The sequence below is a fragment of the Triturus cristatus genome, chromosome 4_1 (assembly GCF_964204655.1).
Source record: "Triturus cristatus chromosome 4_1, aTriCri1.1, whole genome shotgun sequence".
NCBI lineage: Eukaryota > Metazoa > Chordata > Amphibia > Caudata > Salamandridae > Triturus > Triturus cristatus.
In genome coordinates this window covers 358,175,452-358,189,970 of record NC_140585.1, presented here as the reverse complement: position 1 = coordinate 358,189,970, position 14,519 = coordinate 358,175,452, and the positions used below count along the sequence as shown (strand labels likewise).

At 48.2% G+C, this 14,519-nt stretch overlaps 1 protein-coding gene across 10 annotated transcripts in view; it reads left to right on the top strand.

Moving 5' to 3' along the window:
* The window catches only part of AMN1 (antagonist of mitotic exit network 1 homolog), a 716,979-nt gene that overhangs the window by 333,159 nt on the left and 369,301 nt on the right, over positions 1 to 14,519 (top strand). The window lies entirely within an intron of this gene.

Below are 14,519 nucleotides of genomic sequence, written 5' to 3'. Positions count from 1 at the left end.
GTGAATGGTATTTCCAAGCACCAAATACCCTTGATTTTGGGGAAGAAGAATGTCGTCTGTTTACTACTTGTTTGTACTTTATTCATATTTGTATATGAGTATATAATAGATTTCCATATTGTATTAATGAGTTTATTAACTTTGCTGTTTAGGGGGCGAAGCAAAGCCTCAAGTGGGTCATGCTGCCCCGCCCCTCCCTCAACAATGGTAATAAATACCAGTAGCGGTTGCCACCTGGAAGGGAGAGGTGGGGGGGAATGAAAATGGTTTTATTTTAGAAAACACACTTACCTGGAATCGTGCCGGACTCCGCCTCTACCCAGCCCTGTTCATGTTCCTCGTGTCCAGCAGCAAGAAGCACCCGGGCTCCGAGGCTCCCTACAGCCAATCATAAGCCTTTGGCTCTCCCCCTGTCATTTTTATTTCTTCTCTATCTCTCTGCCTCACATCCCTCCTTTTTTAAAACCCTATGTGAAGCGATGATTTCACAATATGACAGATGAATACATTGCCTAAAATGGCAGCTCTCAAGATTGCAGTCACCTTAGAGTTGCAAATCACGTGCAGTTTTCTAAATATTTTCCAGGTCTATTACTCAAGTTTTCTATGTCTCTGGGTTCCCAAGCCCATGCCCTTCAATTACACTTCTTTTACTCCTTCCCCTTTCCTGCATATTCTTATGGCGCAGCACAAAAGTCGTAATTTGAAATCGATCTACGATTTTCAAGTTCATAATTTTCAAGCTGGGGTAAAACATTATACTGAGATCTTCACCAGCTCATAACATTTGTCTAAAAATTCAAATGTGTTTGATAGGAGTCACAGATCACTGAATCTCAACTTTAAACACTTTAAAGCCTACTTGGCACCTCTTTCAAACACTTATTTCACAAAAACTACGCAGATTTTTACCAAACCAACAAAAGAATGGTTTCTGAGTAAAGTTCTACTTTCATGCCAATGTTCAACATGTTTTGCTATTGGTGTGAAAAATTGAGATTATAGAGTTGAAGGGGCCGGCAGTGGCTCTCAAGTATTTTCACTCTTTTATATTTGTTTGGGTGTTGATGTCTATTATCTGTGTTCCACATCCCACCTTTTGTTCCCTTTTTTAATATCTTCCTCCTAACCTCAGACCGTTATATGCTTGCTGAGTGATGTTTTCCAAGATACCCTATCGTTGTACATTTTAGCACTTTTGTCAACCCTTGCGATTACGTTGACCTATCCCATGCCTGTTCCTTAATCTTATACTGTTTTAATCTTTTCCTTAGACTTTCATTATGGCTGTTCCTGCATTTCATTTTACCTACTCTGGCTGCTTTGGGTTCATTGCACATTGATATTTGCCTACAATTGTTTGTGTTTTTTTAATGTGTAACTGTTGTTTTTCGGATTGCCTGCTTGACTTGAGATATAGTCACTTATTGCCGCTTCTACCTCATGAATATGAATATTGAAGAATTAGAATTACTTAGAAAAAAAGAAAAGGACTGACAGTAAAATTTGATAAGTGCACATTTTGATTGGGCACAGTGAATTATCAGTTCTCAGGAAAGTTTGGTGTGAACACACTACATCTGAATGCAAAGAGCAGATTTTATCATGTTGTGGTCTTAATGACTTGCATATCGAATGTAGCAGATTAGATAGTATGCAGAGGATCACCTTAAAGGAGGCAAAATGTGGTGAGTACAAGCAGGAGTTCAAGGTGCTGAAGGAAGACAGGCGGAGCGCTGAACCTAGGGAGGTTTGATGTGCAAAAGAAGTGCATCATTATGTCGAACTCACAGTTCCATTGCAGGATGTCGGTACATCGATGCTGGTCTGTCTCGCCCATCTTGTACTCAGAGGAGGCTAGGAAGCCTCTCCCGAAAACACAGGGAGAAAAGAGAATTGGGAAAGAGACATCACTTCATAGCACTTTCTATTGGACCTGGTATGGATTTGTCCCAAGTTTCAGCCTTAAAGAGAGTAAATAAACAACACTTACTAGATAATCTGAAATATATCAAATACTGTTGTAACTGATGTGCTGTAACTTCTATAATTGGGTAACACTCCGCAGCTAGGTTTGCTTGTGAATAATAATGGTTCGTCTGTAACATAGAATATAAAATATTAGTGTAAAGTCTAACTCTTCTGCGGTGGAATGATGCATGGGTGCACAACCTAATTCCTCCACTACAGTGAATAATATCAAATGCAGTTTACAATGCGTTCAGAACACCAAATCAAGTTCATGGTTCAAAATCTTAATTTTCACTCTGCATACAAAACATAACTTTTGAACAATAGAATCAGCCATGAAACAATGCCAACTTTGAAGAAACAGCCAAGTCCAGACAAACACAGATGGCAGCATGCCAGTAACAATCAGTTTCATTGAAGAATTTCAGCTGATACAACAAAGTGGATTTTCTAAGATGATCATATTCAAATTCAGTCTTCAAACTAAGAAAGATGTGTGCAGATAAAATTGGCCATTAGGAAACAAGGTTCTTCAGAGAAAGCATCTTGATAGTCTGAGATGGCCGTCAAATCCAAGTTATTTGTTCTCACTTGGGTTGTGATTCTCAGTATGTGGGCACCATCTTGGTTTGGGAAAGTTACACAGACAGTCATCACTTCGGCTATATCTTAGAAAAATAGAAAGTAACTTAAATCTGCATTCAGTATTAAATACATGAAAACCGTCTAAAGGATATAAATGTTCTGAATGACTAAATGTAAGAAACCATAAATTTACCTAATACTTATGTCAATCTTCCTTGTGTGGCCCTTGAGATGAATCCTCTCTGACCTCAAGTAAAAGGTGACTGTCGGCAGTCCTGTTTAGGAGCAGTACTCATACAAGAAGCGAGAGGGGTGGTCATGCCTTTCTGTTTGCATTAAGCATTTTAAAAGGTACTGAGCTAGGGTACTGTATGAGAAAGAATCTGTTGCAGTACATTGGGATGTGAGAGACTTTAGAATATTTTAGTGTGGAAAGGAATTTGCAGCTAAAATTGATCACAAACTGCTAAAGCAGGTTTTTGAAGAATACGGACTGCTGCAGATCCTCACTTCAACTCCGACCCTGTACCAGCAGAAGATATTAAAATCAGCTATGATACAGAAAACAAATGTTTCAACCATGACTTAGCTAAACTTAAGCACATATGTGGATATTTCAGCGTGCATGGTGCAGAACCAAATCTGAGATAGACATGTCTGAGTGCAGAATACACATGAAGGGGTACAATAAAACAAAAAACAATGCTGCCACGTGAGTTCTGTTGAAAATACTTGAAATTCTTCAAAGTATGTTCTCATAAAAGAGGGTTATTATTTAATCTGTCGAGTAATAACTAACAGTTTTAGAAACAAAAACATATGTCCACAGCTACTGCGCAACTGACAGCGGAGGATACACCTCAACTAAACTCTTTTGTATAGTAGTTTCTAATCCAATTACCTTTCAACAACTAGCCCGGTTCATCACCTAGGCACTCCTGGCGTACTGTTGCACTCTCCATCTGTGTTCTTTCTCATCTTTTGCCCTGGAATGGGGGACTCACTCCTGCGTAACTTCCCCACACCCAGGTTATGATATGGCCACTTATGGTGAGATCAGGGAAAATTGCATTGGTTGGTGCAGAATTGGAGGATAGTGAATAGCAATCCTTTCATACAGATATGCTGCTTACAAGAAACGTAGGCTAAGACTCCCTTTACCAACTATCTGGATCAGATTGGATTTAGGGTAGACAAACTAAAGAGAATATTGTTGACAGAGCTGCTCAAGATTACCCATGGAGAAGGGAGAAAAGCGAAAGAGACAGAGGAGAAAGCTCTGCATAAGATTACGTGAACAACATTAATAGTAAAGATGTGGAATAGAGCACTTGGGAGCTTCACACAGTAAGAGTACAGCTTAGTATGTTATGTTATGGGTGTTTTATAGTATCTAAACACCGGTGAGGGTAGCCAGGTGCTCTTTAGCTGGTGTGTAAGGCCAGCCCTGGAGAGCTTAATGGACGAGACGGGTCTTCAGCTTCTTGTGAAAGTCAAGACGACAGGAGGAGACTCTGATGTGTTGTGAGAGGTCACTCCAATGTGTGACCGTTGGTCTACTTTTTTGTATGCGTGGTGGGTGTGCTAGTGAGAGACCGGCAGAGCACAGGTGTCTAGAATGTTGGTGAAAATAATGTTGCTGTTCAAGAAGGCAGGGTCAGTTTTGTGGAGTGTTTTGTAGGTGTGGGTGAGGAGTTTGTGCTTATGTCGCTGGAGCAAGTGGAGTTTCTATTGTGTGGAGTTTCTGAAAGAAACACGTTCGTTAGATTCCTCACCTTAGAATATCCCCAGGCGTCAGGCTGGATCCGGAAAGATTTTTCGTCAGCAATACCCCTTGCGCGTCGCTAGGCGTCGTTTGCGGCTCCGCATCTGTGGTCGGCGTTGTGCGCCGGAATGACGTCGTCGGAGTACTTAGACGCCGCCCTCGCGTGCTGACGTCAGTTCTTCTTTTTTCCACGCCAGACAGCGCTGATCTGGGAAGAGCTTACCCCTTTAGTCACTTTTTGACTAAAACTTTTTGGACTCTTTTGTCTACTCGACTCGAACTGGTGCCAGTAGGATGCCTGGTTTTAAAGCCTGTGACCGACTGATGTCGGTGACGGACCACCACTGCCGGTGCCTTTACTGCCTGGGGGCCGACCACGATGCGGAGTCGTGCCTCGACTGCCAGGCCTTGACCTCGAAGGCTAGGCGGCAGTGGTCCCGCAAGCTTCTCGAGCTCCGACACTCTGCTCCGCGCCGTTCAAGAGACGACACCGCTCTTCGGACTCCCCTAACCGGTCGTGCGACTCGGTCGAGGGTCCAGGTGGTACCACCCCCGCGGCTCCCCCGGAGCCGCAGGAGCCGTGTCCGTCCCCATACCCACCGGTCCCTGGGACTGACGCAACTCCGGCGGAGATCAGTGCCTTCCTCTCAGCCATGAGGGGCCTGGCTGCACCGTCGACGGCTGCCGGCGCACCTTTGGACCCCGCGGGCTCGACTGGGCGACCTAACGAGCCGGCGGCTCCGGCCCCGGCGCCGTCGTCTACTTCGGTCCCGACGCCGCAGGTCCTCGTGGGATCCAGGCCTGGATCTCAGTTGGTGCCGGTCTACCTCATGACACCTCCTCCGCCGGCGCCGACTCCGGACGACGCCGTTCCCCGGTTCAGCCCCGTCCCGGCGCCGCAGCCGACGCCGATGGATGACAATTTCATCTACCGTCCGGCTCCGATTATTCCCTCTGTTTATCAGGAATCGGATGACGGGGGCGACTGGGAGGGGTCTGAGGACCCTCTGGCCATGCAGGCCAACTTATCTCAGGACTGGGCAGATGAGCTGGGGGATGCCAGTGGTCTGGACACCTCCCCGGACACTGGTTTCATCTCTCCTCCGACTGTGGCTTCGGAGGAAGGTGCTGCATTTTCCGTGGTGCTGCGCAAGGCGGCCGAAGCCCTTGGGCTGGAGCTGCCTGCTGTGGCCGTGAGGACTAACCTCCTCACTGAAGTGCTTCAACCGTCAGCAAGCTCCTCGGAGCCTCTGCTGCAGTTCAATGAGGCACTAGTGGACGTTCTGAAGGGCACCTGGTCCAAGCCCTCCACAGTACCTCCTGTGGATCGGAACGTGGCCAGGCGCCACCGCCCTGCTCCGGGCGACCCCAGTTTTCTGTCCCAACACCCCACGCCCGAGAGCCTGGTTATCCAGGCCTCTACTTCCCAATTCTCCTTCCCGTCCGCTCCCCTGGATCGGGAATCCAAGAGGCTGGAACAGTTCGGTAAGAAGCTGTTCTCTTCCCTTAGTTTGGGACCGCTTGCCTCTTGGACCGTTATTCTCACTCTCTGTGGGATACGGTGGAGGACGTGCTGCCCCTGTGTCCGGAGGAGGCCCGGATGCGGCTCGCCCAGGCTCTTGCCGACGGGCGGGATGCAGCACGACATGCTATTCGATGTGGACTAAACACTACGGACTCGCTGGGTAGGGCGATGTCAACCACGGTGGCGCTCCGTCGCCATGCCTGGCTGCGGTCCACGTCTTTCTCAGGGGATGTCCATTGCACCCTCATGGATATGCCCTATGATGGCACTCGCCTTTTTAGCGAAAAGGCGGATAGTGCGCTGGTGCGCTTCAAGGACTTCCGGGCTACGGCCAAGTCCTTGGGCTTCTCAGGGCCGCGACCGCCAACTTCCGCCTTTCGTCCCTTTCGTTGCCAAGGAAGGGGCGCCTCCTCATGTCCGCCTAGCCACCGGCCGCAGAACCAACCTGCACACTGTCGCGCACGTGGATTCCGCCGAGGCAGTACCGGGGGTCAACGTGCTGGTCAGTCCACATCAACCCCGGCAGCATCCACCTCAAGGCCCTCCTAGTCCGTGCTTTCAGGCCCATTCCACGCCACTGGGAGGCAGAGTTCGCCATCACCTGCTCCACTGGCGTTCCATCACGTCGGACAGGTGGGTGCTGCAAATCGTCTGAAGGGGCTACTTCCTCCCCTCCGAGACGACCCCTCCAGCCATGCCACCACAGTGCCACCGCATGTCGGGGGATCACTTAAATCTTCTGCGGGAGGAAGTTGCAGCCCTCTTGGCCAAGGGGCCGTCGAGCGCGTTCCTGGTCCCGAAGTAGATCGTGGTTGCTATTCCCACTACTTTCTGGTTCCCAAGAAGGGCAAAGGGGGCCTACGCCCTATCTTGGACCTCAGGAGCGTCAACGCCTCCCTCCGGAAGGAGAGGTTCAAGATGCTTACCCTAGGTCAGGTTCTGGCTGCCCTGAATCCAGGAGACTGGATGGTAACGTTGGACTTGCAGGACACTTATTTTCACATTCCCGTCCTGCCGGCCCACCGGCGTTACCTGCGGTTCACGGTGGGTCAGGAGCATTTTCAGTTCACGGTGCTCCCCTTCGGCCTCACCAGTGCCCGTCGGGTGTTCACGAAAGTGATGGCGGTGGTCGCAGCTCATCTGCGCAGATCAGGGGTTCCAGTCTTCCCCTATCTCGACGACTGGCTGTTGAAGGCGGGCTCGCCCCAGCATGTCGTCTCCCACCTCCAGACTACGGCCGACCTCCTGCATTTGCTGGGGTTCTCCATCAACGTGCCGAAGTTGCATCTGAGTCCCTCCCAGAAGCTCCTTTTCATCGGGCGGTTCTGGACTCGGCGCAGTTCCGGGCTTATCCTTCGGAGCAGCGGGTCTGGGATATTCAGGCTCTGATTCCCATCTTTCAGCCTCTATCCCGGGCTTCGGTCAGGTTGGTGCTGCGGCTTCTGGGTCTGATGGCCTCCTGCATCCTGTTAGTGCATCACGCCAGGTGGCGAATGCGGGCTCTGCAGTGGGACCTGAAGTTTCAGTGGGCCCAGCATCGGGGCAACCTGTCCGACCATGTCTTGATCTCGCAGGGCACTGCAAAACAGTTGCAGTGGTGGCTCACGAACCGTGATTGGATCAGCAGCAGATCCCTCTCCCTACCCCACCCGGAGCACGTAGTGGTGATGGATGCGTCCCTCCTGGGATGGGGGGGCCACATGGGGGAGGCGGAGATCAGAGGACTCTGGTCTCCGGCGGAGTCTCGGCTCCATATCAACCTTTTGGAGCTGAGAGCGATCCGACTTGCACTGAAGGCATTCCTTCCCGTTGTCCGGGGAAGTGTGGTACAGGTGTTCACGGACAACACCACCGCCATGTGGTATTGCAACAAACAGGGCGGGGTGGGGTCGTGGACCCTTTGTCAGGAGGCTCTGCGCCTCTGGACATGGCTGGAACATCAGGGCATCACCCTGGTGGTTCAACATCTGGCAGGCTCTCTGAACGCCTGAGCAGACGAACTCAGCCGCCGGTGCATGATGGATCAAGAATGGCGTCTCAACTCGGACGTGGCGCAAGGCCTCTTTCGGCAGTGGGGAGAGCCTTGGTTAGATCTACTCGCCACCGAAGAGAACGCGCAATGTCAGCAGTTCTGCACGTTGGAGTTTCCAAGGCGGCACTCGCTCGGGGACGCTTTTCGTCGCGAGTGGAGTTGCGGTCTGTTGTACGCCTTTCCGCCTATACCACTTCTGCCCAGAGTGCTGAAGAAGATCAGGCGCGACCGGGCCCAAGTCATCTTGGTAGCTCCGGATTGGGCACGAAGGTACTGGTATCCTGAGTTACTCAGTCTGTCAATCGATCCACCGATACGACTGCCTCTTCAAGAGGACCTTCTGTCGCAGCAGGGGACGGTCCTCCACCCGAACCTGTCCAGTCTCCATCTTCATGCATGGAGATTGAGCGGCGACAGTTGATGCCATTTGACTTGCTTCCTGAAGTCTGCGATGTGATTCTGGCAGCCCGGCGTCCCTCCACTAAAACGGTATACGCCTGTAGGTGGAATATATTTGTGGCATGGTGCACAGCAAAGGCTGTGGATCCCCTTTCCGCCCCTCTTTCTGAGGTTCTTCTCTTCCTTCTTTCATTGGCCCAGCAGGGCTCTGCTCTAGGCACTCTTAAAGGTTATCTTTCTGCTATCTCTTCCTTCCTCCGGCTTCCTGATCAGCCTTCTCTTTTGAAATCCCCTGTTGTTTCTCGATTCCTTAAGAGCATTACTCACATGTTTCCTCCTGCCCCTTTCGTAATGCCTCAGTGGGATTTGAATCTTGTCTTGACATATCTGATGTGCGCTCCCTTTCAGCCACTTCATAATTGTCTTCTTCGTCTGTTGACACTTAAGACTGCTTTCCTGGTAGCCATCACCTCTGCTAGAAGGGTGAGTGAGCTCCAGGCTCTCTCTTCTAAGCCTCCTTTCCTTTCTATCCATCCGGACAAGGTTGTGCTCCGCTCTCGCCCTTCCTTCCTCCCTAAGGTTGTGACTGCCTTTCACATCTGGCAGTCTGTTACGCTGCCCACCTTCTTTCCACATCCCTCGAAAGAGGAAGAGAGGCTCCACTGTCTGGACCCAAAACGTGCGCTCTCCTACTATCTGGACTGCACAAAACAGTTCCGGGTGGATGACCAACTCTTCGTTGGCTACGTGGGCGCTAAGAAGGGGCGGGCGGTGCACAAGCGGACCATCTCTCGGTGGGTTGTTTTGTGCATCAAAGCTTGTTACTCCTTAGCTAAAAAGGAACCTCCTGTTGGGCTGAGGGCCCATTCCACTCGGGCCACGGCGGCGACGACTGCCCTGGTTCGGGGAGTCCCCTTGCAGGCGGCAACGTGGGCTTCGCTGCACACGTTTGCTAAGCATTATTGCCTGGACAGCCAAGTCCGGAGAGACAGCTTCTTTGGCCGTTCTGTTCTCCAGGACTTTCTGGTGTGATTTTGGTTCGCAGACCCACCACCGGGATTGGTATTGCTGGGGTATCTATTCTAAGGTGAGGAATCTAACTAACGTGTTTCTTTCAGATGAACAAGTTACTTACCTTCGGTAACGATGTATCTGTAAGAAACATTAGTTAGATTCCTCACCGACCCACCCATCCTCCCCATTCTGCGAACCGACATCTAGGGTTAAGGTTATCCTTTTCAGGGCCCTAGACTTTTTTGGCACCAGTGTCGGTCTCTTGCATGGCTCTGCGTTCCTGGTGCAGAAAGCTATGTACAAGAACTGACGTCAGCGCGCAATGGTGGCGTCTACAGAACTCCGACGTCATTCCAGCGCACGACGCCGACGACGGACGCGGAGCCACAGACGACGCCTAGCGACGCGCAAGGGGTATTGCTGACGAAAAATCTTTCCGGATCCAGCCTGACGCCTGGGGATATTCTGAGGTGAGGAATCTAACTAACTAATGTTTCTTAGAGATACATCGTTACCGAAGGTAAGTAACTTGTTCGATGAGGACAGCGGCGGCACCCCCGCTAAGGCAGAGGAGTGTCGCCTCACTGCTCTCCGAGCAGTGGAAAGAGGAAAAATAAAATAACGCAGCGTTATTATATTTTTGTTTTTCCTACTGCAGTGGCTCAGTGGTTTATGAACGGGTGGAGCTGGGCTCCTTGACGCCAGAGCCTGCAGGGGGTAGTAGTGAGCACTCTAAGTGTGCATGACGCTTTGACCGGCCGTCTCAGGCCAGCCAAAGCGTCATGCGCACTCTGCATGTTCTCCCATCCAGTAGCAGCCGGTACTGGATCAGGGCTGGCTACATTTTGGACAATCTGCAGTCTGGTTGGCTATCTCTGTGTACAGGGTGTTCCCATAGTCTAGTCTACTGGTGATAAGGGCTTGGATGATTGCTTTCCTGGTGTTATCTGAAAGCCACTTGAAGATTTTCTTCAGCATCCTTGGGTGTTTAAGCAGGATGAGCCACTGTGTTGACTTGGGTGGCCATGTCCAGTTTGTTGTCTATGATGATTCTGAGGTTTCTTGCTTGTGAGAAAGATGTGGGTCCAAGGTTTGTGGGCAGTTGGGTTTCATCCAGTTGGTAACTTCGATTATGCATGTGGTGAACTAGTTGCTGGTGTTGGGTGTTTTTTCTGAGAGTGACAGCATCAGTTGCATGTCATTGGCGTATGTGAGAATGTTTATGCTGTGAGTTCAAATGACGTCGGCTAGTGGAGTCATATAGATGTTGAAGAGCGTCTGGCTCAGTGAGTAGCTATGCCGGAATCCGCAGATGAGTTCATGTGCTTCAGAGGAGTTGGGGTCATGTGGACGGTTTGGGTTCTTCCAGCGAGGAATGAGCAGATCCATTCGAAGGAGTGTCTATGGATGTCTATTTTGTGAAGTCTTCAGATTAGAATGTGCCGAAAGAGCCTGCTGATTCGTTTAGGAGGATGAGGGTTGTGCCCCCCAACCCCTCTTCAAGGATCATACAAATGTCATCCATTGCTACTATGAGAGCCATGAATGTCTTTTGTGTGTCACAGGAGTGGCCCCTGGTTTTCTCCCTGCAAGCTCTAGCACTGCCTGTGCGACCCCTGACTTTAAAGGTAGCAGAATCAGTGCCAGTAACATAAGGGCCCCTCTGCTTTCCTTATTTAGCCCATTTGTCTTTATACTAATAATGAATAATATGATATTACTCTCTATTTGTATAATAAAAAATAGAGCACACTTAGCTGAAACTGGACCTTCAGTGGCAGCTATGGTAAGTAAAAATGTTTTTAAATGTATATTGTGTGAATGCTTGCTGGTGAAAGTGTATTTATATGAGAGAGAGCATATGTATGTGTAAGTATGTGTGAGTGAAAATGAGTGAAAGTCAGTGACAGGTAGTGAGTGAGATTGAGGCTCAGATTTACTATTCTTTAATGCAAGGCAGTGATGCAGCAAAGATCCTGTGCTGCCGTGCGTCAAAGTGAGATAGAAAAGGTAAGGTGCATTGTTTTTCTCCCTGTGCGATTGTGCACTTTTGGTAGCCACGCACCGATGCAATCTTCCTCCTTGCACCATAGTGGAAGGGTATGTGCATTTTCTGAAGCATAGATTTTGAACAGAGTGTAGTCTGTTTCTGTATGAAAACTAAGATTAAGGCTTTTACCACTTTGTATGTATTCTGTACATTGCAGCTCACATGCAAAGTTGGAAAAATAAGGAGAAATGAAAACATTTCTGTTCATTATGCCTGCCTCAAGGAGTCGTAAGATTTTGGTGCATATTCCTCTCTACCAATATTTGTAGATGGGGATTAACGTCACAACCATAGGTGGCTGCATGGGAATGTCCATGCACCACCCACTTGATGCAAAATAATGCAAAGCAGTTTATTATGCATTTCTTTGGGATACTGTGCAATGCAAATCTGAATTTGCATAGGATAGTGAATCCCACCCTAACATTCGGCACCTGGAGTCACTCAAGTGACGCACACACTATGCAAAGTGCTAGTAAAACTGGGCCTGAGTGTCAGTTAGTATGAGTGAGATTAAGAGTGAATGCATGCAAATGGGTGGGTAGGAATAAATAAGAATGTTAGCAAGAGGGTGTATTAGTGTGACTGTGTTGTTAGGATCATGTGACATTCCATCCTGAAACAAAAGGTCAAGGGTTATATAACGTCACTCCCTGTGTCCTTATTAAGGTCAAAGAATATGTAATGTTACTTCCACTACCCCAGGCATTTTTGTGAATCAGCTCCCATGATGAAGGTGATATCCATGCAGTGGTTGGCTCCATATCCTGACGGTGTAGCTTCTAGAAGCATTGTGATTGGGGAGCTTGTTGTAGAGGCGCTTTCTGATGGCTTTTTCCAAAACTTTGGCTGTGTAGGGAAGGAAGGGGTATCGGTCAGTAGTTGATGAGTTTGTTTGTGTTGGCTGTACTGATATAGATGTTGAGGATGGGGGTGAGGGCCTAGCTGATAGTGATCGTTCCTTTGTCAAAGGTGTGACGTGGCAGAGATTCGTAGGGGCCCGGGAGTGTATGTTCTTCATGATTGCTGTGGTTTCCTCTGTGCTGATGGTGTCCCATTTAGAGATTGTATGGTCTTTGTTCGTCACTAGAAGGGTTCTGGTGTTTCTTTGCGGGGCTAAGACTGGTTGCTGTATATGATTGTGATCTTGCTGCAAAATAAGTTTGATAGGTCGATACCCAGATTTTGTGATAGGCTGATGTTGCCGGTGGCAGCTGTGGGTGTGGTGAGAGCCTTGACGATAACAACCTCACCCACACATGCTGTTAAAGATAATGACTGACTGCAAATATCCACTTATATGATAGATATACAAAGTCACGGTCTGTAGTGCTGTTAACGTTGGTGATGTGATGGGTGATGACATAAAGACAATATATTGAACGAGAAAAATCACCTCTGTTAGCTGTACTCACAAATTGTGTCAGTCAAATGCCAACATGCAAAGCAGTAACCGCAACGGTGGAGAAGGTAATAAATACCCACAGTAGAGAAAGCTGGAGAGTACTGATTAATAACAATTAAGAAGGAAAACCTAGATAATACCTATCAGAAAGTAAGAAACCTATCACTCTAGTACATGTGGAATTATCAGCAATCATCAACCACGCCAATGAAAGCAGAGGATTTCAAACACCTGGACATCAAATGGGCTTTTGTGACAAGGTGCTAAGATGGTTCAAACACTTCCTGATCAATAGATCCCAAGTAGTGAAGATTTGAGAGCATGCCTCTACCATGTTGATGTCTAGCGTTCCTCAGAGATCGCGTCTAGCACTGACACTATTCACTCTGTACATAGAGCGATTAAGCCCACTCCTAAACCATTCGGGTGTAGCCATAGATCAGTAGGCAGATGGCAGCCTATTATACTACCTAACAGCATCAACTGTTTCAGATATCGCCACTTTAAGTTGCTGATTTTGACAAATTAAGTCTCTGATGAGAGAGAAATTCCTTCTCTTTAATCCCTCCTTCCCTCAACACCCCCCTAACATCCACTACCGATGTCAATGTTTTAAAATGGGCTGCTTGACTGGATCACTCAGCAGGAATACACAAGGATACTTCACAACATACATTGGCAACACATCGCAGCCAGAATAACTTTTTATATTTGGTGCTTTTTACACCAAACCATACATGGAAATAACCCTCCATACCTAGCAGACTAACTCACATTTCTGATGCTTCAAGAGATCTCCGAGGCCCCATTGTGCTCCGTACACCAAATTCAGAACATGTACAGCACTGAAACCGCAGAGGTTCGAAAGCAACTCAAGACACGCCTATTCAGCAATTTATAGGCTAAGCTTTATAGTTCCCATATAGCCGAGGCTACTCATTGCTTCCTGTGACCGTGCTTCCTCTTCCTCGTTATTTTAGGAATATAAGTGGAGCAGGTCAGGAAAATGATTTTGCAGTGCTTCCATACCTGGGTCTGTGAGACAATTTTGTTTTTGTTTCCCAGCTTACTGGAATTTCCATTATGAATGGACTTCTCTCCTTTTCTATTTTAGGGCTAATTTCGAACTGTGCTTCAGTCTCTTGGCCCTCATATTGATTCCACCACCTTCTGGCTATATATTTGAAAGTTTTTTGCCATTCTTTTGCTCCTTTTTTCTCTGTAGACCCAATTTGTGTCTTCGCTGAGCTCGAAGCTCCAGTGACCATACATGGCAATAGACATACGCTGGTGTCCTCAAAGTGATATGAGAACAAGAAAAGCTATAGCAGAAACCTGAGCACAGATGCAAGTGAACCAGTATCTGGCCAGGAAGATAGTAGAAATGTCAAACTCCTGCCTCACTCTTCTCTGCCATTGAAAGCGTGCTAGAGAAGCCAAGATGCTGGATGCTACCGATAAGAGAAAAAAAAAAGTTCCCCATAGTTTGCCATAAATAAAAGCTGCATCTGGATACAACATACAGAAAGAAAAAGAAAAACTTTGCAAGAGCCACAGCAGGGCAGGCGGTATTGGATGACCCCAGCGGGAGCAATGAAAAATCACAAAAGGCAGTTCGAGGGCACAAGCACATGGAGCTCCAGCCGGTATAGCACAGTCCCGATCTCGATGGAGGGGATGGGAAACCATAGAGAAGGATTTGGGGAGGCACTAAGGAAAGCTGAACTACCTTAGAAAAAATACTGTGTTCCTACCTAGCACAGGCAGCTTACA